This window comes from Pyxicephalus adspersus, chromosome Z, assembly GCF_032062135.1.
Source record: "Pyxicephalus adspersus chromosome Z, UCB_Pads_2.0, whole genome shotgun sequence".
NCBI classification, from domain to species: domain Eukaryota; kingdom Metazoa; phylum Chordata; class Amphibia; order Anura; family Pyxicephalidae; genus Pyxicephalus; species Pyxicephalus adspersus.
The window spans coordinates 47,191,404-47,215,642 of record NC_092871.1 but is presented as its reverse complement, the minus strand read 5'-3'; positions in this window follow the sequence as shown (position 1 = coordinate 47,215,642).

Here is a 24,239-nt window from a genome sequence, read left to right as displayed (position 1 = left end):
GATGACCGAGTTAACCAATCAAGAATAGCTGGGTTGCTGGTCAAGACACGACCGCTAGATGACACTGGGAGCTCAGGCCTCTCACTGCGACTCCTGCTGAAGCGCCCCCTTGCTCTGCTGCGACCTGTGCCTGCACAAAAAACATTTAGGCCTCTGCCACTCCTCTGTGCATGGCCTGCCACTTCTCTGTCTGACATACTTTTACTTGAACTAAATAAATTTAAAGCAAATTAAAACACACCTAAAAGCGACCAATATATTTTTGTACAGAAAAAGGCCACTAAACGCTTTTAGCACCAATAACTGCAACAGTGAACTGCGTATATATTTTTCTTTTTGTACTCAAATACGTCACTAAATGCTTTCACCACATATAACTGCAGAAGTGAACTGAGAATATATTTGTATTTTTGTACTGAAATACGTCATACATACTGAAATACGTCATACATAATCTTTCCCTGCACTTGTAAATCGCTTTTCTAGCACTGTCCCTAGCGCCTTCTAACGTCTCTCCCTGCACTAAGATGCTGTGAAATGATTCCTCCCTATCCTTTCCCTGCACTTGTAAATCACTTTTCTGGCACTGTTCCTAGTGCCTTCTGACGTCTCTCCCTGCACTAGGGTGCTGTGAAATGATTCCTCCCTATCCTTTCCCTGCACTTATAAATCGTTTTTTTTAATTTTTTAATACAATCAGGTTTCTCATAGAGCCTGAACACGTCTACACTGCACTCACAACGCTGTAAAATGTCCTAATCCAAGATGGTTGAGGCTATTTAAAGGGGCGTGACATCACAGGGCTGGCTGGCTGCTGATTGGCTGCATGCATGGAATTATGGGTCATCCCACCTTCCCAGAGTTCCTCACACGTGTAGCCACCATTTTAGAAAAAATTGTGATTCGTTTCAACGAATCACGAGGAAATTCGGATTCGTTGTGAATCAAATTTTTTCTGAAATTCGGATCGAATTCCACTCATCTCTAGTATTAACTATCTCTGGGGACATCCGTTTAAGCTAATTTTTTTTACTGAAAATGGGAAAACCCAAATTATTGCTTTACCATCTGAAGCACTAATATTCTTTCAAGCTGTGGGCCTACCACTTCCAGTACAAAGTGAAAGTTCAGATAAAAATGAGAGACTTTCAGTGCCTTCAGTAAAAACAATACAGCAACATTTGAAAAGCTGTTGCTAAAAGGACATCTCCCCTACAAAGTCGAAAACATCTGTGTCATAGCATTGGAACAATGGTATTTAGCATTTTAGCCTTTTTTTAGCCTGGAGATAAATTAGGTGGACACATTTTTGTCCTACAAAAATTATACCTCAAGTTTAGATTTATGAAAATGGTATTTATGAGTAAATTAGGGAGGTATTGTCATGTTTACAATGTGTAAATTTGTGTTGGCTCCTAGGAAGGGGAGGTCCTATTAGAATCCCTCCCTTCCAGAGGAATGAAACATTTTTTGTGTGTTTTTTTCTTTTTTTTCATTTGTATTCTTTGAGTTTTGAAAAGTCTATGTCTCCAAAGTTACAGAGAAATGATAAAGTAAGAAAGCTAGTGCAGGGTAAAGAATTTTTTATTATTATTATTATTATTAATATTTAAATCTAAAATGACAGTGTCAATTAAATCCTTAAATGTACAGGGTCTCAATTCTCCATTAAAACGTACGAGGGCTTTTCGATATAAGGCTCAAAAGATAGACATAATATGTTTACAGGAGACGCATTTTTCCTCCTTGTCATGCTCTAAATATCTCCATGCATCATACCTCATCATATATATGGATAACTCCTTGTGTAAATGGCGTGGGGTTCTTATAGGCTTCAAAAAAGGAATTCCATTTGTATTGGATTCACAGTTAAAAGATCCTGAAGGTAGATATCTCATGTTGGTGGGCAGCCTAGATGATATTGGGGTAACAATAGTTAACTATTATGCACCTAATGAGAATCAGGTACGATTTTTTGCTCATATACATCAAATACACGGGCAAGTGATTTACTAGGTACAGAAATGTTAGTGGATGAATGGAGAGAAAAACATGTAGATGAGAGAGAATATACACATTATTTCCCTTGCACATAAAATCCAGACCATATATTTGTAACAACTGATCTCCCACTGGTAAAATCTAGTTATATACTAACTATATCATGGTCTGATAATGATGCAGTACAAATGGTACTTTCATCATTATACCATATGCCTTTTAAATGGATTCTTAATGAATCTTTACTTAGTGATAGACAAGTGAAGCAACAGATAAGAGAGGCGTTAGTAGAATACTTTGATATAAATACAAACTCAGGAGTCTCAGATGCATTGTTGTGGGCAGCCCATAAGACAGTAATTAGAGGACTATTTATTCAAAGTGCATCACGTTTTAAAAAATGACGTTTGGAGCAACTTGCACAGTTGGATCGGGAATATAAATCTACTCATGCGCATTTCCAAGACTCACCGAGTCGAGAATTGGGAAGACGTTTAGAACAAATAAAGACACAATTAAATCTTTGTGATACAGTAGTAACAGAAAAAAACATGAGATGGACCAAAAACAAATATTATACATATGGAAATATATCACATACCCTCTGGGCAAATAGACTTAGGTATTCAGAAAAACAATTTGCACCATATAGTTTACAAACTGGGCAAATAGGTTTAACTAGTAACCCAGAACATATAGCAAAGGAGTTCTATGATAGATTTCGATATCTTTATCAGTCATCTTAAGAGATGAATGAAGGAGAGATGAAACAGTTCTTCTCTAAAATAACCTTACCAGAATTACCAACTTTATTGAAAGTTGAAACCTTGAGGCAATAATTTCGTCCCAGGAGGTAAAACAGGCAATAAAACAGCTGAAGATGAGCAAAAAGCCTGGACCGGATGGCTTTACAGCAGGGTATTATAAAAAGTATATAGAAGTACTGACACCATATTTGGTTCAAACTTTTAATGGAGTATTGAAGGGGGAAGGCCTGGACCCAAATATGTTGGAAACAGCAGCATGAATGATACCAAAACTGGACACAGATGTACCTGGGTGATTCAATTGCAGACCTATTTCCCTGCTTAATATCGACGCCAAATTACTGGCATCAGTGTTGGCAGCAAGATTGAGCCGGGGAATAGAAAATTTAATCTCATTGGACCAAACAGGGTTTATCCCGAGAGACAGGCAGGAGATAATATTTGCAGGATGATGCATCTGACATAATATGTACAGAAAAATAAGCAGCAGGCAAAGTTTTTGAGCTTAGATATAAAAATGGCTTTTGACTCGGTACTTTTGCCATATTTAGTGTACCTGTTGAAATATTGGGGATTTGGTGCACACTTTTGTTCGTGGGTGGCAGCATTATATGCGACACCAAAAGTGTTTGTACAATACTTGGGCTTTCGCTCTCCATATCTTTCAATTGTGAGGGGCACTAGGCAAGGATGTCCACTCTCACCTCTACTGTTTGCCCTAGCAATAGAGCCATTAACACAGGCCAAACAGAGCCATCAAGATGTACCATCATAAATTAAGTCTCTTCGCAGTTGATGTTTTGTTATGTGTAACAAAGCCACAAGTATCTTTACCAAACCTGTTATCCCTTTTGTCGCAATTTCAGAAATTATCTGGTCTACAAGTACACAATTCTAAAAGTAAGGCATTAAACATATAATGGAACAAGGAAATGGTAAGATTATTGCAGGAATCATTCCCGTTTAAATGGGAGAAGAAATTCTTGAGGTATCTAGGGGTTTATAATACATCCAATTAAGATAAGTTATACAATGCTAACATACCTGATTTTTGTAGGCATTTAGTAAAGTTATTGGACTCGTGGAAGAGATATCATATATCATGGTTAGGGAGAATCGCCTCGATTAAAATGACATGGTTGCCCAAATTTTTGTATCTGACACGTGTTTTACCTGTTAGAATTCCTTGTAAGATGCTCATTAAAATTGCAGCAGATAAGGTTAGAATATATTTGGAAGAAGCCCAGAATATCCAGGAAGATTTTATATCGTCAGAAAGCCAGAGGTGCCACAAATATACTCATACTATGCAGCGGCACAGATAACCCCTTTAATAAGTACTACGAACAAAAAGAAAAACAGGTCCAACAGGTCAACAGGTCCACTTAGAGAAAGGGGAATTTTCAAAAATAGTGATTGAAATATTTTATGGATTACAACATCTAAAAGAGGAGCTCTTCATATTCCATAATGTACATGGGTGAGTACCCGTGCATACAACTTAGTACAGTACTGTGTATATTTTTTACTGCGTACAGTACAGTACTGTATTCTTTATTACCTGTACCTGTACCTTCAATACCCTATTGACGCGGTCAGGCACAAGGTGGCATCCAAAATTCACACATTTTCAAAATTCGAGAGGGGGGTCTAGGAACGTTACCCCTGCAAATTTCGGGGTATCACTGTACATAAGTATGTCCCAAGGATAGAAAACATAATCCTGTAACACAATACATGAGATTAGGTAGAAAGATCTTTAGAAAAAAAAGAACAGAATATTACAATAATAGCTTGCCTAGATGAACACCTGATTTATTATGGGTTTTGTGGAGCCATATAAAGGACCTTTTAGCATCTGAGTCATTAGTTTCTAAGGTGAAGATGAGGAAGTTTTGATAGGTGTTTATATTCTGCATTTGCAAGCATGCACATTTGAAAACCACCAAGTGCAAAGTTTTCAGTTTTGTATGATCAATATCAAAATAGAAATCTATAAGTGCCTATAAAACACTGACTCAGTGGGGCATGGCTGGCTGATGGTGGAGTAAGAAACACAGCTCCAGAGCTCTGTGTCCCGCCTGGGGGAATTCATTCAGCATCAGCACTGCAGTGCCTTTCAGCACTATCAATGGGGCCCAAGCAGAAGGGAGTACAGAAAAGACACCCCGTTGGAGGCAAATCCTCATCCGCATCAATCCACAGCCTTAATGCTAAGGGTCTTAATAGTCCGAATAGGCGTTTGCAATTATTATATGCCCAACACAAAGCGAGAGTACACATCTTAATTCTACAGGAGAACCACTTTCAATCCAACAGGATCCCCTCTCTTCGCAGCTCCAATCCCAAATCCTGAACTAAAGGAGTTTCTATAGCAATCCATGAAACCCTGCCAGTATGGGTAATAGATTTCCGCTCTGACCCCCAGGGCAGATGCTTGATTCTCAAAGTCTCTAAATGGAACAAGAAATTTACCTCAGTTTATGCACCCAACTACCAACCTACAATGGCTACATCCCAATATTTGGAGATCCTGAAAGGGTTTGTGGAGGGCACTATTATTGTGTGATTTGACCTAAATTTTGCATTGATACCTAATCAGGGAAAACCCCAATCTCTTATTCTATGTTATATTCTTTCCGCTTTAACGACATGACCTTAGGTTACTGGATATCTGGCGCACCTTACACCTGACGACCAAAGACTTTACCCTTTATTCAAACTCACATAGTATGTATTCCCGCATAGATTACATCCTATTAATCTTAATTAATCTTAATCGCCAAATCTACAGGAACACCTATGGGCCACCTATTAGTAGACACCAAAAAGGCCTTTGACAGGGTTAGCTTGCAGTTTATGTATTGGGCGTTACACCAGGTGGGCTTGTATGATTGAGGTCTCAGTATGATTTCCAGAATCTCAGCATTATACTGCCCACCAAGAGCTTGTGTTTGGGTCAACAGCGCTCTTTCTGAATCCTTTCAAATCAGGAATGACACAAGACAGGGCTGTCCTCTCTCCTCATTGTTGTATGCTCTGGTCATGGAGCATTTAGCCGTGGAGATGCACAATATAAACTCTCACTATATGCAGATGAACTGTACATAACATCCCCACATACCACAAAACCTTTAATACTGAAAGAATTTGACGAATTCGATCTATATAGTAATTTCAAGGTGAACTACTCAAAGTCTGAAATCCTTAATGTTACTCTAGACCCTAATCAAATGTCAGCCATAAAAAACTAACACTTCCTTTAGGATTTGCAACGAAGCTATCAAGTCTTTGGGTATAATGATTATGTCAGATCCATTATTTATCTCCACTAAATAACAAACTTCAATCTGATCCTAAGAAATATGATTCCCTACCTTTATCCTGGTTTGCACGTAATACTACCCTTAAAATTGACATCCTGCCTGGATTATTATATGTGTTCCAAATGGTTCCTATATCTCCACCGGTTAACTATTTACGTAAAATACATAGGTTACTTTGAAAACTTTTATGGAATGCGAAGCCCCCCCCCGTTCAGCGTTCAGTACCCTGACCAAGCCCAAGACTTAGGGAGGAGTTGGGGTCCCAACCACATCTCCTACTACTGGGCATCGGTCCTAGTGCACTTCATAGATTGGTTTCACAATAGAGAATCAAAGGAATGGGCACTATTGGAAGAGTCTCTCTCTCCAATTAGTCTCAGATCCTTACCGTGGGTGGACCGGTCTCTGTTACAACCAATCTTTCATATACCTAAACTCACCAATGATTTTTTACACAATTGAGGCGTCATCATTAGAACAGGTAAATTATCAACAAGACCAGGCCCCATGACACCATTATTTGATAATACAGCATTTCCTCTAGCAATGAATGCCCCAAACTTTTTATCCTGGTCTGCCTCTGATGATTGCCACTTAAGAGTATACTACTTAATGGACGGGTCCCCCCTCTGTCATCCCTTAACTTACCCAATAGAAGCAAGTTGCTATCATGGCTCTTATATAGGCAATTGTCCTCCTTTGTAACCTCCTTCACCGATACATCACAACTACACAGAGGCTTGACAGAAATTGAGGAACTAATCAGCTCAACTGATTGTCCCACCCATAAAATTTCTAGGTTATATGGGCTGCTAATTCAGAAATCAGATTTTACTGCTCCTTTATACACTCGATATTGGGAGAGGGAACTGGATGAGCTAATAACCGCAGAGGATTGGGAAAAATCCTTTATTCTTACACATAAGCTCGCATTGACATGCAAAGCAGGAGATCAATTACAAGATCTTATCTAGATGGTATTATTGCCTTGTAGATTTGCATTGAATTTCACCCATGCAGTCTGATAGATGCTGGCGTTGCCACTCGCAAAGAGGGACAATGCTCCATTTATGGTGGGAATGTCCCATCATATTCCGTTTTTGGGATACGATTATCCAGTTATTTAATGATTGCACTGGGTCTACTGTACCTAATAATCCTAAAGTAGCTCTTTTATCTATGGTCCCAGCATCATTCGAAAACATTAGGAAGGGTGCATTACGCCACATTCTCACAGCCACTAGGGTTCTAACTCCGAGACTATGGGAGCAATCTACTGCCCCTTTTATTGCAGACTGGGTCTCTGAGCTGGAAAAAACTAATTGAACAAAACACTGATTTATACATTCTGATAGTACACAGTCCAGGGGCAGCTGAATCAATGCTTAACCAACATTGCACTGGGACAAAAAAACAAGCAAGCATTTTCATGGTGTCGTTTTCTGAACCATTCTAACATAAGTCTAAAAATAGGGTAGTAAAGAAAATGGGGTCAAAGTGTTGTTCTGTAAACTAGAAACTAGACTAGACAGAAACAGCATAATATCTTATATTATGGTGGCTAGGAGTCCTGATTACCAGTCTAATGAAAACATGGTCTGCATAGAGTTTGCGTGTTCTCCCTGTGACTGTGAAGACCTCACCATACTAAATATTATTGAATACTGAATGATGTAAATGTCTTTCCTTCCATTAGCCTATTGTCCCCTGTAAAGAACTACATATTATGTTTGCGTTTTATACAAATAGAAAAAGATGAAATTTAGATATTTGTAGCCACTTATTTTCTTTTTACCATACTACTGGCTGCAAACCATTGCAGATTCTGCATTAAATCTCACAGGTTCTTCTGATCATTTTGCAATAATTGTGCTTTTCTTCCAGTTGTAGCAAAAGTAGAGCTGATCCATCCCAGCTTTGATCCTCTGTATCAAAGCCGTCAGAAGATGTTCTGTTATGCCAAGCTATAAAAATAGTCTGGGAACTTCAGAGGGAGAACTTTCGGCACAGCATATGGACTGCTCAGCATTTCCAGTAATGAGGGGACAAGTTAAAGGGCCACATATGTTACTTTAACCTGTCATAAACAGGAGCAATGTTCATTTCAAAGAAATTGTGGATTCCTTTAAATAGACGTGTCTACCCAGCAATGCGCGGCATAGCAAAGCGTGTGAACTGCTCGTTGGGGTCCCCAAGCTCCTTTGATAAAATTAGAGCTGACAAGCTCCAGTTTGCTCATAAAGCCACAGGCAACATGAAGAAAGACAAAACTGCCGACAAGCACAGGAAGTAAAATCGAGTCAGATTATTCTGATAATGAAGTATAATAAGAGAGATTTCAGAGGTCATATGTTAGAGGTTCAGTGAGTGACACAATCACATAAAACAGAAAAAGCATGACCTGGAAATTGAGCTTAGAGACATTTATTTAAAGGTCAGCTAGATTTTTGTTTTCATCTACCCAATCTTAAAGAAAAAGTGCTTGAAATTCCCATGAAAATGTAAAGAGCCAGAGTGATAAGTACAAAAAAAAGAAGTCAGACATTGGTTTTAATAGTATAGCCACTTCCTTGAGATGTTGACTGTACCCAGACATACACTAATGAAACTTAGTTGGTCTATGGGCCAGCATCTTGGTTTATCAAAGGTTTTTAAAGATTACATTTTAAGGACCATTACCTAGAAACATGAAGACAGAAAATAGGAAGCTCTTTTTAATTCTGGAAAGGTTTGCTAATTATTTTGCTGTCACCTAATCATGAGTGTCAATGGTTAGAGTTAGGTTAGAGTTAGGATGAATTTACGATTATAGGATAAGATTGATTGCTAATTTTAGAGTTTGAAGATTAGAGGAATTATTAGGTTTGGGCTTAAGATAAGGTGCTAAATTTAGGGTTAACAGATTTTTGTTTTAGAGTCAAAGTTAGGATAATGGGGTTAGTTTAAATGTTGGATTAGGAAATTGTCCGATGTATTATATTTAGGATAAGGTTAGAGTATTAGGTTGAAGGCTGAATTTAGATTCTAGAATTTAGATTCAAATATATTCTTATATTTGTAAGCTTAGGTTATATAGTTATATTGAGTTACAGTGTAAGGGATTCAGATTCTTCAGTGCTGAGATTAGGGTTATTGTTAAGTGTTAGCTTAGGTGTCACACTGCATACCGATTTCTGCATTTAGGGTTACAATGTTAGGTTTGGAGATTTGGATTAACTAAAAGATTTGGAATTGGGGGTTAGGCTAAGTGTTAAATTTAGGAAATTAGATTTAATGTTAGGTTTATGGGTTAGAATGAGAATTTGGGTCAAGGAATATGTTTTCATATAATTAGCATACATTTGTTTTAGGTTTTTCAGGTAGAGTTAATTTGTGGTAGGCTGATGGATGTGTTCCTTCACACCAAATGTTATCATTTTTTAGAAATTACTCCAGGTTATGCTATGTGGTCAGATTACCTGCAACTATTTTAGAATCGGCTTTTAAAAAATTGAGTTGAAATACTTCAAACAAAAGTAGAAAAATGTTTCTGCCTTTCTCCTCTCCTGCTGGAGAGCCCCTGAGAATTAAAGCCCAGAGAGTCATCCCCAGTTGAGTACTGCTGTCGAGGAACAAGGTCTGTCTTCAAAGAGCCTTTCTTTGAAAAAGCTTCATTAATTATAGGAAAATCCCCACCATCTCTGTTTATTAAAATTACAAATTCCACAGCATAAACACGTCTTTTATCTTTCTCCTTTTACAGCATCGTGCTGTGAAAGCAGCCTTTTGAAGTTTTTTGGGGAAGCTCTGTATGCTATGGATTGGACTTTTAAAGTCTTTGCCTTTGACCTCTAGAATAACAGATCCTTAAAGTGAACCAGTCAACCATGTTAAACTTTTAAAAGCAGAAGTCCTGCCTAATATCAGGAATATGATCTGAGTTAGATAGAAATGTTTCTTCTCTGTGTTTTTCTAAATCTGACTTTTCTTCGCTACCAGCTTTAAAGCTAACCCCAACCCATCTGCCACCAATTTGCGAGATTGCCTCTGTTGCTAATAACTTTTTTAGTGTACATGTTCACTGGACCTTGTCGGTAGTAGATAGGTGCGTGTTTATTCCAGCAATATGCAAATTGTGAATGCAGGTAAGGAAAAAACTGAAAGTTTTTTTTAAACTCCAGCTGATTAGAGAACAATAATCTCTATTGGTATTTGACAATAAAAAATTGGAAGGTTAGGGCTCCAAAAAGTTTTTCACAATAGACTCAAACACTATTTTATTAGGACTAGTGTTGTTCAAATAGCTCACTATTCGATTCGACCACTATTTGGTCTAACAGAGCAAAATTATTCTGGTGAACGAGCGTCTAATTCGAACTTCATTAAAGTCAATGGGGGGAAAATTTGGGTTGTTTTTTGGGACTGTGTGGAGCTTCTACAGCCTATAGTAACATTTAAAAAGACATGTCAAGACTCCCCCAGCTCTGCACAACACTGTACAAGTAAAAAAAAAAAATAAGGAATGCTTTTTTATGTTGCTGGCAAGGCCATTTTATGGGGACGTCAAGTGAACATGCCGGATATTATACCGGCCTCCGAGTAGAGGCAGAGAGGGCCATGAGGGGGTTCCTCTGGTCTAAAAATTAGCCACCAGGTTTTATTGCGCCGTTACAAGCCATACACAGGCTTCAGAGTACAGGCAGAGGTCCCTGAGGGGGGTTTCAGTCAAAAAATTAGCCAGTTACACAGCTTTGTTACAAGCTTTTTAGGCCTCACAGGATTGGGGACCGCATTGTTAACTGGAATCTCAAGCTGGGTGTAGTGCATGGTCAATGCCACCTAGAAGTCTCTAATACATTTTTTGTGAATGGAGTACTGACAGGTGGCAGCAGCAGGAGGAGGAGGCAGTGGGCCCTGAGACAGAGCAAGGACCGCATAAGATAGCAGATAGGAAAAGGCAGTCCCCTACACAGCAATGTCTCCAGTAGCTACAGCTTCTACGCTGTCCATATAGATGATGGCCTCAACCTCAGGGCCCACCGCCTCCTCCTCATGCTGTAACTGTTGCCGTCTGCCCAGTACCCAGCTCTAGATGCCAGTTACCAATGCTGTCCACGCTATGTCTCAGAGCCCACCGCCTCCTCCTCCTGCTGTTCCTGCTGCACGCCCCAGGATTGAGCAGCTTGAGTCTAGTCTGGCACCTAGAGCTGGGTTCTGGGAATGCGGCATGCAGCAACACTAATAGCAGGAAGAATAGGCGGGAGGCCCTTAGAAGTGTGAATGGTATTGTTAACTGGCATCTAGAGTTGGGTACCAGGAGGAGGAGGGGGTGGGCCCTGGGACAGAGCAAGGACAGCATGAGGGGTTGAGGCCATCCCCTAAATGGACAGTGTAGAAGCTGTAGCTACTGGAGACATTGCTGTGTAGAGGACTGCCTTTTCCTATCTGCTAGCTGTACCTTTGTAAAATGCGGCATGGACAGCATTTGTAACTGGCATCTAGAGCTGGGTACTGGGCAGGTCGCAGCAGTAACAGCAGGAGGAAGAGGTGTTGGGCCCTGAGACGGAGTGTGGACAGCATTTGTAAGTGGCATCTAGAGCTGGGTACTGGGCAGGCAGGAGCAGTAACAGCATGAGGAGGAGGAGGTAAGCCCGGGGACGGATCAAGGACGGCATTAAAGATTGAGGCCATCGCCTACATGGACAGTGTAGAAGCTGTTGCTACTGGAGACATTGATGTGTAGGGGACTGCCTTTTCCTATCTGCAACTTTGTAATGCGTCATGGATAGCGATGTTAACTGACATCTACAGCTGGGTACGGCGGTGGGCTCTGAGAAAGTGTGGACGGCATTAGTATCTGTCATCTAGAGTTGTGTACTGGGCAGGCAGCATCAGTAACAGCAGGAGGAGGAGGTGGTGGGCTCTGAGACAAAGTGTGGACTGCATTAGTTTCTTGCATCTAGATTTGGGCACTGGGCAGGCAGCATCAGTAACAGCAGGAGGAGGAGGTGGTGGGCTCTGAGACAGAGCGTGGACGACATTAGTATCTTGCATCTAGATTTGGCTACTGGGCAGGCGGCATCAGTTACAGCAGGAGGAGGAGGCGGTGGGCGCTGAGACCAAGTGTGGATGACATTAGCATCTGGCATCTATAGTTGGGTACTGGGCAGGCAGCACCAGTAACAGCAGGAAGAGGAGGCGGTGGGCCCTGTGATGGAGCAAGGACTGCATTTGAGATTGAGGCCATCACCTCTATGGACAGTGTAGAAGCTGTAGCTATTGGAGACATGAATGGATGAACGAAATTCACATTGTCCATACCTACTATCTAGTGAAACCACATAAAAGGGAAAGGGCTTGGTGGAATCATCAGGGAAATACCGACATTTTTTATAATTTGTGGGTATCTAGCAAGTGCTATCACAGTTAAATATCTGTATTTGTTTTAGATAAATACATACATTTTTAGGGGTTTTAGGATAGATACCAAGTGCTATCAGAATAATGAATTAATCCCCAAAGCCAGAATTATTCTTTATGGCTTTGGGCATATATAGCAAAGTGAGATCAGAATAAAATATCTGCATTTTCTGGAGAGAAATATAGAATTTTTTTATGGCCTTTTGGATAGATACCAATTGCTATCAGAATTAAATATCTGCATTTTTTGAAGAGAAATATAGATTTTTTATGGCCTTTTGGATAGATATCAAGTTCTATCAGAAATTAATATCTATATTTTTTGGAGAGAAATACAGAATTTTTTATGGCTTTGGGGATATATAGAAAAGTGGGATCAGAATAAAATATCCGTATTTTTTGGAGAGAAATGCCGAAGTTTTTATGGGTTAAGTGCTATCATAAAAAAATCTGTATTTTTTATCGATAAATATAGAAACGTTTATGGTTTTTGTGATAGATTGCAAGAGGTGTCTTAAATTATGATACCTCTTGCAATCTATCACATAAGCATAAAAAAAAAATCCTATATCCATAAAAAATACAGATATTTCATTCTGATAGCACTTAGTGTCTATCCAAAAACCCATAAAATGTTCTGTATTTCTGTAAAAAAAATACAGATTCTAATCCCACTTGCTATCAAAATAGCCATAAAAAATGTCTGTATTTCTCTCCAAAAAATACAGATATTTAATTATTATATCTCTTGCAATCTATCACAAAAGCCAGAAAAATGTCTGTATTTATCTATAAAAAAATACGGATATTTCTTTCTGATAACACTTGCTATCTATCAAAAAATCCATAAATTTTCTGTATTTCTGTAAAAAAAAATACAGATATATAATTATGATACCTCTTGCAATCTATCCAAAAAAACTATTTCTGTTAAAAAAATATAGATATTTCATTCTGATCCCATTAGCGTTTTACCAAAAAAGCTATAAAAATGTATGTATTTCCCTCCAAAAAATACAGATGTTTAATTATGCCTCTTCCAATCTATAACAAAAACTAGAAAAGAAAATCTGTATTTATCTATAAAATATACAGATATTTCATTTTGATACCACTTGCTATCTACCAAAAAAGACATAAAAATTTCTCTATTTCTCTTCAAAACATAGATTTTTTTATGATACCTCTTGCAATCTATCACAAAAAAAACAGAAAGATTTCAATATTTATCTATAAAAAATACAGATATTTCATTCTGATACCACTTGCTATATATCATAAAGGCAAAAAAATGTCTGTATTTCTCTAAAAAAAATACAGATATTTTATTCTGATACCACTTCTTATCAAAAAATCCAGAAAAAAATCTGTATTTCTGTAAAAAAAAATACAGATATTTCATTCTGATCCCACTTGCTATCTATCAGAAAAGTCATAAAAAATTCTGTCACAAAAAAATCTATCACAAAAACCAGAAAATGTCTGTATTTCTCCACAAAATATACAGATATTTATTTATGATACCTTTTGGAATCTATCAAAAACAACAGAAAAATTGAAAAATTTCTGTAAAAAAAAATACAGATATTTCATTCTGATCCCACATGCTATCTATCATAAAGGACGGAAAGTTTTCTGTATTTCTCTACAAAAAATCCAAATATTTAATTATGAATCACAGCTCCATTACATGTGATATAGGTCTCAAAATAGATAGAGGCAGAGGGACCTGAGGAAGGTGCTCAGTAAAAAAATTAGCCAGCTACACAGCTACATTGCAAGTTATAGGCCTCAGAGACAGAGTAGAGGTAGAGGGCCATGAGGGGGAGGAGTAGAAGGAGATGCAGAAGGCTGTGAAAGTGCTCTTCCAATCAAGGTATCAGCAGGCCGTACAGCAGTTGACAACTAATCATTTCACTCTGCAGAGGGGGTGTTAAAGTCATTGCCGATCCAAGCCTTATTTTCTGCGACAAATTTTCTGAGACAAATTCGCTTGTCACTCACTATGCCCCCAGCTGCACTGAACGCTCTTTCAGATAACACACTTGCGGCTGGGCAGGCAAGGATCTGAATGGCATGTTCTGCCAGCTCCGGCCACTGCTCAAGCTTAGATACCCAGTAGCCCAGTGGGTCCTGGCTTTGCAGGTTGCAGATGTCCCATGTAGAGTTCAGGTATTCCTGCACCATGACTGAGTAGCGCTGCTGAGTGTCATTGGCAATTGCTGCATGACTGGCAGCTTGTTTCTGATGAAAAAAAGCCTGCATAGTTTAGCTTAGACGACCTCTACTGCTGCTGCCACCCATGCCGCTTAAGGTAGTTGTTTGGCTTCCATGGGTGGTGGAACTGCCATAGGGATCCCTGCTGCTGCTGCTGGCAGCCAGAAAGGCTAAAAACAAATCCCCTACAAGCACTTCTTGGTAGTGCTGCATTTTAGGTCACCTGTATTTGGGGAAGATGAGTTGTTGTATCCCAGGCTTGTAAGGTGGATCCAGTAATGTAGCAATCCAATTGTCGTCCGTCTTTGTTTTTAAGTGTTGTATGCGCAGATCTTTCACTATGCACTCCTGCATGAAGGCTGTCATGTGGCTCAAACTACCCAACAGCTGAGGTAATTCTGGACCCACACTCCTGTGGGTCGAACAGCAGCACAGGGTCATCCTCCTCCTCCACCTGGTCTTGCCATCCACGGAACATGCCGCCTTGTGTTTGGGTGGATGGATGCCATGTACCCTCAATATCCACCTCTGCCCCTTCCTCCCCTTCTCCCATGCCTGCAATGTCCTCCTCATCCTCTTCCACCTCCTCCTCTTCCTGCATTTGTGGTGCACTATGCCTAGTAGGCACGCATGTCCGAGATGATGTTTGAAACGTCATCTCTTGATGCAGCATCCGCTCTGTGTCGTGTTCGAGATCCACCATTATCTGTTCCAGCAGGCATATGATGGGGATGGCGTCACTGACACAGGCCTGATCCCTACTGATCATCCTGGTTGCCTCTTCAAAAGGTGACAATACAGCGCACAAGTCCTCAATTTGCAGCCACTCCGCAGGGCTGAAGAAAGGTAGTGTAGGTATACGTCTGAAAGGTATACGTCTGAAACGAACGAACTCTGCCACATAATCCAACACCGCTTTCAGCCAGCCGCTGCAGCATATAAAAGGTGGAATTCTAACGAGTGGCCACATCACAAATTACCCAGGACACTGGCAGCTTGAGATTTTGCTGTAAATCCACCAATCTGGCACTGGCTTTGTACGACAGGCGGAAATGCGCTGACAACTTTCTGGCCTTCAGCAACAGCGGCTGGAGGCCTGGGTAATTCCTAAGGAAGCGCTGTACTATCAGGTTCATGACTTGAGCCAGGCAAGGTACATGTGTGAGTTTCCCACAACGCAGGGCTGCCAGCAGATTGGCTCCATTGTCACACACGACCTTGCCTGGCTGGAGTCTGTCGGGAGTTAGCCGTATGTCCTCCTGCTCCCGCAGGACCAATAAAATGGTTGGACCCGTGTGGCCGAGGGAACCCAGGCTTCACAATTTCAGAACTGCGTGGAAACGTCTGAATTGTGCACCGAAATAGCAAACTGCAGGTTGTTGCTGGCGGTGAACAGATGCTGCCGAATGGGAGGTACTGGGTCTCCACAGCAAAGTGCATGGCGATGTGCTCTGGGCGGAGGTAGGTATGCAGGCCTTGCTGCAGCTGCATCTTCCCCTGCTGCCACCAAAGTTACCCAGTGAGCTGTATAGGAAATATATCTTCCCACTCCATGCTTGCTTAACCAACTGTCGGTTGTCAGGTGCACCTTGCCAGAAACTGAGTGCTGCATGGCCATGGACACATTGCTCTGCACGTGTTCATGCAAAGCAGGAACACATTTTTCTGCAAAATACTGTTGCTTGGGCATAACGTACTGTGGGTTCGTGCAGAGGAATGCATAATGGAACACATTGGAGTCCACCAGCCAGTAAGGGAGGAGCTCTAACGCAATTAGCTGTGCAATTGCCGCATTGATTTAGCTTTGTTTTGGGGTCCTTTGGGCCATATTTCCTCTTGAGCTCCAACATCTGGGGGATAGAAGGTTGGCTGCTGCTAATGCTAACCACAGAAAAATTGGACGATGGGGTAGAAGGTGTGAGGGATGGCAATGATGCCTGGTCTTGACTGCTAGCAATGCGACAAACAGCAGCCGATCTGCATTGGAGCTCCTGCTCACCGCTGGTGGAGGCTGAAAAAAATAATGCTTGGCTACATGCCCCACTCAAATTACTGGCAGCAGCACAGGTAACTTTGATGGCAGAAGGCATAGCTGTGGTGACAGCTTCCGACGATGGACGACTATGACTTGCCTTACTGGTACGTGAAGACTGCAGAGTGTGGGCAGCTTTTACCCTCTCCCCCTTTGAGGGTGCTCTGCAACCTCCTTCTCCTCTTCTTCCTCCTCCTCCTCTTCTTCCTGCCTATGAGCATCCCCTTGTTCGCCCCATGTCGGATCAAGGACATCATCATCATCATCAGAAGAGACAGTTTCCCTGTATGTGCCGAAAGGAAGCAGCCAGTTTGAATTGGCTAGTCGGGTTCAGAGTGTTTAGGTGAAAAGTAAGTAGGGTTCTCTTGTTCTCGGGTCTGCAGCTAAAAACAAACTCTTACTGCTTTGCCCTGCCAAAGCTGCCCCTTCTTGTTTAGCTAGGCATTGTACAAATTTTTTGTGTGGCTTGACACCCTGCAAAATACTTTGGCGCCAGTGGATTTTTTTATTGGGGGGGATGACACCAAAAATGCAAGTGCGCTGTGTGTGTTGTATGCAGCACTTTCCTTCAGTGGTGACGCTTGTAATATGCAGCACAGTATACAAAATATATACTGCAGTACAAACTGCGTCTGTGTGACTGTCTCTCAGTACATATGTGATACTGTGCATACTATCTATCTATCTATCTATCTATCTAACAGTGAAACACTGAGTACGGTAGAGTATCTGAGTATGGTAGATTTCAGAACTGCACCAGTACAATCCAAAGCAAGCCAAGCAGCTCAGAAAGGTTGTGATGCTAGCAACTTTCTGCCAGCAGTGGTAAATGCAGGCATGCCCTGGCCGTATATAGGCCAATGGCTGCCTGTGTGACATGCAGTGACAAATTGTAGTAGTAGCTATTGGAGACATGAATGGATGAGCGAGATTCCAATCTTTCCCTACCTACTACATAGCGAAACCTCATGGAGAGCTTGGAGGAATCAGCGGGAAAAAGACCCTGTTGAGCTGGAGTCTAGTCTGGCATCTAGTGCTGGGTACTGGGAGGAGGAGGCGGTGGGCCCTGAGACGGAGCAAGGAGGGCATTACAATTGAAGGCCATCACTTATGTCGACTGTGTAGAAGCAGTATCTATTGGAGACATGAATTGATGAGCGAGATTCCAATCTGTCCCTACCTACTATATAGCGAAACCATATGCAGGGCTTGGAGCAATCAGCGGGAAAAGTAGACCCTGTTGAGCTGGAGTCTAGTCTCTCATCTAGAGGTGGGTACTGGGAGGAGGAGGCGGTGGGCCTTGAGAGGGAGGAAGGAGGGCATTACAATTTAAGGCCATCACTTATGTGGACTGTGTAGAAACAGTAGCTATTGGATACATGAATGGAAGAGCGAGATTCCAATCTGTCCCTACCTACTATATAGCGAAACCACATGAAAGGGATTGGGCTTGGAGGAATCAGCGGGGAAAGAAGACCCTGTTGAGCTGGAGTCTAGTCTGGCATCTTGAGCTGGGTACTGGGATGAGAAGGCGGTGGGGCCTGAGACGGAGCAAGGAGAGCATTACAATTCAAAGCCATCACTTATGTGGACTGTGTAGAGCTGTAGCTATTGGACATTGAATGGATGAGCGAGGTTCCAATATGTCCCTACTTACAATAAAGCGAAACCACATGGAGGGCTTGGAGGAATCAGCGGGGAAAGAAGACCCTGTTGAGCTGGAATCTAGTCTGGCATTTAGAGCTGGGTACTGGGAGGAGGAGGCGGTGGGCCCTGAGACGGAGCACGGAGGACATTACATATTAAGGCCATCACTTATGTGGACTGTGTAGAAGCAGTAGCTATTGGACATCAATGGATGAGCGAGATTCCAATCTATCCCTAACTACTATATAGCGAAACCACATGGAGGGCTTGGAGAAATCAGTGGGGAAAGAAGACTCTGTTGAGCTGGAGTCTAGTCTGGCATCTAGAGCTGGGTACTGGGAGAAGGAGGCGGTGGGCCCTAGAAGCTGTAGCTAGTGGAGACATTGCTTTGTAGGGCACTAACTTTTCCTATCTGCTAGCTGTAACTTTCTAAAATGCAGCATGGACAGCCTTGATAACTGGCATCCACAGCTGGGTACTAGGTGCTGGGCAGGCGGCAGCAGTAACAAAAGGAGAGAAGAGGTGGTGGGCTCTGGAACAAAGTTTGGATGGCATTAGTATCTGGCATCTAAAGTTTGGTACTGGGCAGATGGCAGCATCATTTTCAGCAGGAGGAGGAGGTGGCGATGGGCTCTGTGACGGAGTGTGGATGGCATTAGTTTATGGCATCTAAAGTCAGGTACTCGGCAGGCGGCAGCACCATTTACAGCAGGAGGAAGAGGCGGTGGGCTCTAAGACGGAGTATGGACGGCATTAGTGTCTGGCATCTAAAGTCAGGTACAGGGCACGCAGCATCATTTACAAGCAGGAGGAGGAGGTGGTGGGCTCTGTGATGGATCGTGGACTGCATTAGTATCTTGCATCTAGAGTTGGGTACTAGGAAGGCGGCAGCAGTAACAGGCAGTAGGAGGCAGTGGGCCCTGGTATGGAGCGTGGACCGCATTGGAGGTTGAGGCCATATGGACAGTGTAAAAGCTGTAGCTAATTGAGACATTAATGGATTAACGAAAATCACACTTTCCATACCTATTATCTAGTGAAACCACGTAAAAGGTAACGGACTTGGTGGAATACGCGGGGAAATACATACATTTTTTATCCATTTGTGGATATCTAGCAAGTGCTATCACAGTTAAATATATGTATTTGTTTTACATAAATACATACATTTTTTGGGTTTTAGGATACATATCCAAGTGCTATCAGAATTAAATATCTGTATTGTTTGTATGATAATACATCAATTTTTATGGCTTTAGGGATATATAGCAAAGTGGGATCAGAACTAAAGATCTGTATTTTCTGTAGAGAATCATAGAATTTTTTATGGTCTTTTGGATCAATACAAAGTGCTATCAGAATGAAATATCTAGATTTTTGGAAGAGAAATATAGAAATTTTTATGGCCTTGGAGATATATAGCAAAGTGGGATCGGAATGAAATATCTCTATATCTATATTTTTTTGGAGAGAAATACTGAATTTTTTATGGGTTTTAGGATAGATACCAAGTGCTATCATAATAAAATATCTGTATTTTTTTTTACAGAAATACAGACATTTTTAGTTTTAGAAAAAATTCTATATTTATCCATAAAAATTACAGATATTTCATAATGATAGCACTTAGTATCTATCCAAAAACCCACAAAATTTTCTTTATTTCTGTAAAAAAAAATACAGATTTTGAATTCTAATCCCACTTGCTATCTATCTAAATAGCCATAAAAAATGTATTTCTCTCTAAAAAATAATGATATTTAATTATGAATTATAATTAAATATCTGTACTTTTTTGAGAGAAATACATACATCTTTATGTCTTTGATAGATAGCAAGTTGTATCCTGACTTAAACATCTGTATTTTTTTATAGAAAAATAGAAATTTTGGCTCAAACTACCCAACAGCTGAGGTAATTCTGGACCCACAGGAGGACCCACAGGAGAAGGAGGAAAGGCAACAGAGGAGGATCGAGCAGTTGGAGCTTGCTTCTTGGGTGGAGGTGGTCGCACAGAGCTCTGTGCTTTCACCAGGTGTTCCCGCCAGGTTACCGGGTGGTTGCTTTTTAAATGAGTGCTAATGCAACTTGTTCCAAGTTTGTTTGAGTTTTTGCCTCGTTTCAAGTGTTGAGCACACAGTTTACAGATGACCATAGTGTTGTCATCACTATGAACATTAAAAAATGCCCACACTGGTGAACATTTAACTGGGCCGAAAGGTGCCCTGGAGCTGGTGCTCTTGGTGGCGGTCCGAGGTTGTTGAGGCATAGCTGTGGTGACAGCTTCCAACGATTTACGCCTATGACTTGCCTCACTGGTAATTGAATAATGCAGAGTGTGGGCAGCTTTTACCCTCTTCCTCCCTCTCCCCCTTTGAGGGTGCTCTGCAACCTCCTCTTCTTCCTCCTCCTCCTCCTCCTCTTCTTCCTGCCTATGATGATCTCCTTGTTCGCCCCATGTCGGATCAAGGACATCATCATCAGATGAGACAGTTTCCCTATATGTCCTGAAAGGAAGCAGCGGCCTTTTGGCGTCAGTTTGAATTGGCTAGTTTGGCTCAGAGTGTTCTGGTGAAAAGTAACTGGGGAGAAAGCCTGTGAACTGACTCTCTTCGTCAGATGACTCAAACAACTGAGCATCTTCAATAAATGCTTGTAGCTCCGCCTCTCCAACACCTTGGCGGGACACCTCTACATACTGCCATACACGTGACTTTCCAGCTGTTTGGGACACCTGTAAGGCCTGTGTCTGGGACTGGGATGAAGAGGGGGTACAATCACTAGACCCAGGCTGGGTCATGTACTCCACTACGTCTTCTGCCTGGTGTGGCAATATTGGACGCCCACCACCAACAGCAGTGCTTCTTGTTCTTGGGTCTGCAGCTAAAAACAAACTCATACTGGTTTGTATATATATATAAAAAATATATGTGTATATATATATGTATATAAATATATATGTATATGATATATGTATATGTCAATTTGATTGGGGGGGGTTGACACAAAAAATGCAAGTGCGCTGTGTTGTATGCAGCACTTTGCTTCAGTGGTGACACTTGTAGTATGCAGTACAGTATACAAACTATATACTGCGTCTGTGTGTCTATCTCTCAGTACAAGTGTGATACTGTGCACGCAGTCATCGAGGGGATCCTGCCTCTGGCTGCGTGTATGTAATGCACTGACTGACTATTTATCTATCCATTTATTAATCTATCTATCTATCTATCTATCTATCTATCTATCAATGTATCTATCTATCTAGCTATCTATCTAGCAAACAGTGATTGTGGGAGGGTCGAACTCAGGTATTCGAATTCAACAAAATTCGGGTCGGGTCTGCCCGAAATCGAACGGTCAAATTCGCGTCGAACATTAGGACGACCCGAATTCAAACAACAACACTAGTGACAACTTAAAATTTAGAATTTCCGATCTCTTTATGTTCTCTAGCTAATAGAGGAAATCATTCTACCAAGTGGCGACACAGATGGCAGTAAATATCTGACAGATATTCACACCCTTTCCCACTACATTCACAACTAAATAATAGTATTTCCTTTGGATACATTTTAGGAAACATGATAACCATCACAATTCAATGAGGGATACTATAAGGTTAGATTTTAGGAGTTTGTTTTAAGGAGTAGTATAGATTTTAGTATTCAAAGTAGGAATAATGTTAGGGTACATTTAAGGATTCTGCTTAGGGTATAACATGGAAAATGGTACTAGATGCTTTGTTTCCAGAACTACCAGTGCACAAAACAGCATGCTTCCTATAAGATAGAAACTGTCTTCAGTTTTCTCAGAGCAATGATTTCTATAAATTTGCATTATAATGCTGATGACCCCTTCAGGATCCCAAAGAAGGAGCCTTAAGGCTGCATACACACGCTCAAGAGTTGTCTTTGGAAAGGATCTTTCACAATCCTTTTAACGACAAAAGACTGAAGGATGTATGAACGAGCCCTAATTATTTTTCTATATCAACCCTGAGTCAATTATTGGACAAGAATCATCTGACATGTACATAGCCTTGGACCTTGCTACCTATCATAATATTTTCCTTTTGGTTTTTTGCATATATTTGTTGGAATTTTCAGAACAATAAACAGCAGTACAAAAAACCCAGGATAATTATCTATATACATAGATTGGCTAATATACAATAATAATTAAGATAGCGAACTGAATGGGGGTGGGGCACAAGGGTAACAGATTAAACTAAAACACAATATTTTTTGTTTTGTTATGGCAACACAGTTGGGATCAATACCTTTCCTGAGGTTGTTATATGAGTTCTGTTTAAATACTGCAAAACTAGCAAATCACATCACAATTCCATGGGGAAGATGGAATGTACTTTACTTTTAAAAAAAAAAAAGTTCAAGTTTTCATGTTTAAAGGAAATAAAATATTTCGGACTTTAGGCCTTATACAGACGCATTGTACCAAGTTACTGCCTAAGACATGCTTTATCTACATATTATTGCCATTGGAGCTGGATCTTCATCACATATCCCTGAAGCCATCAGCCTTAGAAGCTCAAATTTGCTTTCCTTTGCTTGCATTCTCTTACACAGAATTTGTTACTGTTTTGGTGCTGTCCATGATCCTGACTATGCAGTGTGTCATCAAGCTTATAAAAAAAATTCTGTGTTTCTATACAACTACTGTTGGACATTTGGTGCCCATCCAAAGTTTGCCTGGGATGGGGGGGGGTTCAATAATTTCTAGTTACGCCCCAAGATGGAAAAAATAGGCACATTTACTTGTCCTTAGAATGTTTCAGCTTTTCAGAACAAGTTCATCTGAATGTGACTAACTGTCCACATAAGACTACCTATGCCTTGACCCTTTAAAGGTCCCTTAGCATCCAAGCCATAAAGGCAGAGGCACATCCCTCCATGATATGTGGTCTACTTCAGCAGAATGGTAACCCTTAACATAAATTTACAACATTGTTTTTTTCCTTGCTTTGTATGTTTGTATGTTACATCAAGTGCACACCTTCTGTGTAATAACAGGACTACATGTATTTATTATCTCATTACCTACTGCTGCTAACAAGCACCTCCTACCAGTAATTACACTGCTGCACAAAAATACTAATCCTAAAATAATTACACTTCTATCATTACATCCAGCTCCAAATACACAATCAGCCTCTCCTACCTCAATCCTTTTCTGCCTGTGACAAAGACAAAGTATGTGAATTATTCATAGATAGGCCCTTTAGATTAAAGAAGTGACTAAATTTAAATTTTGTGATGCATTGGAAAGGGTAATGCTGAACCTGCTGGCAGATAACACATGCTCAATGTGGAGATACCATGTCAGACCTTGAGAATATTTCAGAACTCTGAATTTTAAGAGCAACTCCAAACAAACTAAAATGAAAAAAAAACCAAAAACATCTACTGTAGTCAGGTTATGCATTCATCAAAAAATTACAAAAATGTAAACTCAAATGATCTTTACTGTATATCACACTAGAGCTTGTTGCACCTCAAGATTGTTTATGAATATGTAAATAGATATGTATATGTATATAGAGGTATATATAAATATATAGATGTATTCATAGATGTATGAATAGGTATGTGTGCGTCCTAATAATTAAACTGTATCTAATCAGCATGAAACAATACAGGAATACAGTACAGAAATGTTGTGTTTTAACATGAAACCTGTGTTATCTTGATCTGGCCATAGGGCCTTCCTAGGGGGTCTCCAAGTGTAGGATTTCACAGAGTAACACACAGGTGATACAACAGCTGCCAGGATAAAAGACCTATTTTCCCATAACAAACAGATCACCAATATGGCCTTCAAAGGGCATAA